Source organism: Canis lupus, chromosome 2, assembly GCF_003254725.2.
Source record: "Canis lupus dingo isolate Sandy chromosome 2, ASM325472v2, whole genome shotgun sequence".
In the NCBI taxonomy this organism is placed as follows: Eukaryota; Metazoa; Chordata; class Mammalia; order Carnivora; family Canidae; genus Canis; species Canis lupus.
This window is the reverse complement of record NC_064244.1, coordinates 75,660,219-75,665,149: the sequence shown is the minus strand read 5'-3', so window position 1 is coordinate 75,665,149 and position 4,931 is coordinate 75,660,219.

Below are 4,931 nucleotides of genomic sequence, written 5' to 3'. Positions count from 1 at the left end.
ACATTGGTGCTCAGGCTTCTTGCACCACTCTGTGCCTGCTCTTCTGAGGAATGAGTCTGAAGTCCCCTCCCCTGACACCCCTCTGATTTGAATGATTGAGCTGCCCTCTCTCTCAGCCTCCCTCTTTCCAGACTGAAGCAATCTGAATTTTAGCAGCAGCCCTGCATCCTCTTGGTCACTTCTCTGGATTTATTTCAGCTCTGTGATGAATCAGAGGGGCAGCAACTCGCCCTGTCCTGGCTGCGATAACCATCAGCCATTCCTGAAGCTTCCCAGGTGGCTCCAGCCACTGTCCAGGATGGGGGTGAGGAGGAGGCCCAGGCTGCAGGAGGTACTGGAAGGAGGGAGGAGAAGGGATGGAAAAGCTCCCAGGAGAAGAGAGAGCAAATTGGAGTGTCATTGAACCCTTATGAGGCCAGGAACCTTCAGTGCCATTCCCACGCCCTCACATACGCTTCCCTCATTCTTAAAGAAGGAGCCAGGTGCTGGCTGGTGACGTCAACCATTAGTGGTGTTTACAGTCCACAGAGTACTTCCCCACTCAGTGTTCCAGTTGGTTCTCTGGGGTGGAGGCCATCTTGAATAGAGGCTTTGGATTTCGAACTGGGTCCGGTTCTGGTTCTGCTATTGTCTTCACCTTTTTTTACTGATGAAATTAGAGGTTATTAGCTAGCTTCACATTCCACAGGCTGTCAGCAGTGGAGCTAGAATGAGACCTGGGGTCCTGATGTCTGGGAGGGGCCTCATGAGGCGGGAAGGGAGAGGCAGCATCTGTAGGGCTCTGGTTAGGAGCTATTTAAGGCCTGCCTAGGAATCTGCTGGTTTCTGTGTACTTACCATCTGTTTGCTTTTCTTCAGTTTCTTAGTAAAAAAATCTTTTCGAAAAAAATCTCCCTTTGTTGTCTGAACTGAAGGGGAAAAAGAGTCATCTACTCCTTTCTACCTTGGTTGAGGCTAGATGTTCTAGAGCAGGTGTGGGAACAGCCCAGAGAGAGTTCAGGCTGTGGATTGTCAGCCTCTTCCTGCTGTGATTAGGAACCTAACAGCCCATCTGGCAGGCTTGGAACTGGAACCATACCTTCTCCTGCCACACCAGCCAGGGCAGGAGGTGGTGAGCAGGGCTGCTGTTTCCAGCTGTGGCTTTGTAAGCCTTAGCAGTGTGACTCCAGTCTTTCTCACTCTCTGCCCTGGAGACAGCTGTCTACAGAGCAGTGTATAGGTTTCCAGCAGAGTGGTAGAGTTGACCTTAGCCCTTAGCCAGAGACATAATGCTGCTTTGTGGGGGAGGGTTGGGCTCAAGGCTCTGAGGCCCTTTGGGCCAGGACTATCAAAGGTCAGTCTAGGCCAGCAGTGGGAGGGAAGATGGAGATGGCTGTGGGACTGGAGGAGAGGCCTGGTGACACGCTACATCCTGACTAGGAGCCTGAAGATGCCAGTTCTGGCTGCAGTTATGCCTCTCCTTTCTGTGGGTCTCCATCTCTTAATCTGTGAAGTGGGGTTAAATCATGCACTTGCCTCTCAGCTGGTTTATCCAATCGGAATTACCTGTGTTCCATTGCTTGCTTGTGATGGTGCTGGGGGATAATGCTGGTGGGTCGTGGTTAGTGTGGGCCTGACCTGACTTCAGAGTCAATAGGTTCTTAGTAAATGGTGGCGCTGTCACATATGATGGTCAGACGCCATCCTGAGGGGCCTGGCTCATTCTGGGAGGCTGCATCACTTTTCCCAAGTGGAGGCTCCAGGGAGGCTGCAGTTCTTGATGTTGCCACAAAGTCCAGAGGTACCTGGGTAGGTGAGGAACCAAATCGAGGATAGAAAGTAAGGATCAAAAAGGAGATGCTCTCCAGCCGCAGGCTGGTGGAGGTGGAGCCAGGAAGTGGGGAGTCGGGAGCAGGGCCAGGTCTTGGACCTGGGCTCTCCCACTGGTTGCTGGGTTGAAGCGATTACATCCAGTCATTCCTGGTTCAGGACCAGTGTATGCCAGAGTTTGTTCTGAGTCCCTCCTGCCTCCCTTGGTGCCAGGTCCCCCATTTATCAGTCTCTGGACCTCAGGTTTTCTCTTCTCCGTGGTCCCTTTGCTTCTCGGTCGCGGGGTTTCTACCGCAGTCTTCATAAGTCTGAAGGTGTTGCTCCTGGGACTAGAGACTGGCTCTCCTCCAAGGTCATACTCAGTCTGGCCTCGCTAGACTGTGAACCCCTTGAGGGTAGGGTGCAGGTCTGAATGGCCTCTGGGCTCCTGCATCCAGCATGGAGCCCGTAATCCTTGGGTCCTGACCAGAGGGCCCAGCCCCTCTGGGCCTCAGTTGTCAGGCTGGCCAAGGCAGCACAGTCCTGTGCTGGCCCTTCTCCCTCACAGGTGGCATGGGCAGGGGTGGGGGTGGGTGCTGAATCAGAGTATATGGCTCCTTGTGTCCAGCTTCCTCTTCCTGGCTGGCCCAAGGCTTGGGAACAGTGGCTGCCTTTCTGGGGCAGCCAGGGCGCCTGGCCAGAGTATGCTCTGTCGGGCACTGTCCGCTCTTCAGCAAGCCCCGGTCCTCCTCTTAACCTAGAGAAGGCCCCGGGTTATTGGTGTTATTCTTGGCGGACCACCGGGCCCCTCAGCAAACAGGGAGGCGAGTGTGCACCCAGCCTGGGCCTGTTTGTGTTGGCCTCGCCAGGCGGGGGATTAGCTCAGCTGGGCTGCTAATTGCCTCCGAAGTGCCGGCCGGGATGCTGACAAGGGCTGGGCCTCTAGGCCCCTCCTCCCCAGCAGGCGCTATGCCAGGCTTGGGGGCCTGGCCCAGGAGGGCCCCTCTCTCCCCTGTCAGCGCCTGCTTGGCCCAGACCCTTGAGATGCGGGCAGGGGGTCACCAGGGCTGGCGGCTCAGGAAGGAGTGGGGGGAGATGCCTATGAAGTCATTGCCTGGGCCAGGCTGGGCCTTACTCCCCTTCCCCCATATCCTCGAGACCCCCTCCCCTCTCCTCGAGGCAGACGCCTTCTGAAGCTCAGCACTTTCTCATTTTGTCAGGAAGCTGCTGGGCTCCTCTGCCCAGATGGTCCTTCGGTGCTGTCCTCACTCTTCCTGTGTCACCCTCTCTGTTCCTGTGTCTGTCCTCCCACCTTGTCTTTCCCTCACTCTGTTTCTCAGTCTTGGCTCCTCTCATTTGCCCAGACCCTGTACTTCCTTCTACCCTCTGTCATCCTGTGTTCTCTGTTCCTTCCTTGCCCCAAGACCCATTTAAACCATGTCCCTGGTCTTCCCCAGACATCTCTGGGGCCACTGGCTGTCCAGCAGGGGCTGAGAAGGAGGTCCACTTTATTACACTCTGACAGCTTTCCCAGAGACCTTGAGACCTGAGTTGTGAGGGCAGCTGTCAAGAACAATCTGGACACAGGCCCTCTGTGAGCTGACCTTGCCTGGAAGTCCTGAAAACCTTCCATCCTCGCAGGTGGAGCCCCTGGGCCCCACTGCATATGCTTCCTACAGCTCTGACACTCTTTCCTCCGCTCCTTGGTCACGGTTCCCTGTCCTAGCCCTGCTTCTCAGCCAATACCGAGAACTTGGTGCAGCCTCTCCTGTTGGTGCCACTGCCTTACTCGCTGCTGCCTGGGTCTTCTGACCCCTGGGGTTCTCTTGTCAGGCTGGGGATCTCTGTCCTGAGACATCTGTCTGTTGCTGATTTGGGAGATGGGGCCAAAGTAGGATCACCTGTCTTCAGCTCCCAACGGTCTCTGATTTCTTCCTTGTTTCATCCCCTCCTCTGGCCCAATTTCAGAGCCACCTTAACTGCCTCCTACATTCCTGAAAAAGGAGTAATAATATTTATAATAGTAGCTGCCATTTGTTGAGATTTACATATTTTATCTAACATCCCTGAGAAACTGATTCTGTTACTGTTTAGCCCCTCTTGAAGTTGGGGCGGGGTATCAGTCCCATATTCCAAAGGAAGAAAACGAGTCCCAGAGAGGGACAGTGAGTTATTCAATTTTCCATATAGTGAAGAAGTGGGCAGCACTGGGATTCCAACCCATGTCTGTTCTGATTGTAAAGCCTGGGTCCTTTTCACAGTTGTAGGAAATGGTTGGGTATGGAGACTTTCACCTCTTTGCTCTGCCATCTCAGACCCTCTCTGTCACCAGTTTCCTTCTGTCTGCCTTGACCCGGATTTGGGGATGGGGTGTCCTTTTTCTCTCCACCCACATTCTAGATCCTTCCTTCCCTCCACTAACTCCTTCCCTAATTCTTCACAAATCCTTGTGCACCTCTGCTGTCTTGAAAGCACTTGCTTCAGCCCTGTTATACTCCACGAAACTTTTGGAAAGCCAAGCATATAGCAGCCTAACTGCTCCCAGATGTGTGAAGTTGCTACAGGGGGGTGGGCAAGAGTTGGGTGGGGGGAGACCATGGCCCCCTTGGTAAGGACGAAGACTCCACTAGACTGAAGTTTCTGAGAAGCCACCTTGGGTCTTCCCATCAGCTCTGACTTGAGTTAGATGGAGTTTTCCATCCAGGCTTCTTGTCCTGACTAGGCTTCAATTCTGGAGTGGACTTCTAGCCACAGGCCTTGGGTCCCTGTGTCCCTGGGCAGATACTAAGTTCTTTTCCATCTGTTCCCTACCTGCTCACTTGGCACCCACTTCACCAGACCCTCCTCTGTCATTGTATTTGTTCTTCTGTATCAACACTCAGCAAGGGTTCTGAGGCCTTAGCTCAGACCAAGGATTAAATAGCTGATTGTGGCTTGGTGAAGTGCAGGTAGAGCCGTAAAGGGGGATTATTCCAGACAGGAGGCAGGTGGCTCCTTTCCATGTGGCGATCAAACCCAGAAGGAAAGAGGGCCAGGAGAGTCCCCGTATTAGAATATGAACTATTTATCTGCTTTTTCTGTGTCCTTCCCCATGTCTCTCTTTTCCCTTTTCTGCAAACAAAGTCACTTTCACAATTGCAAGA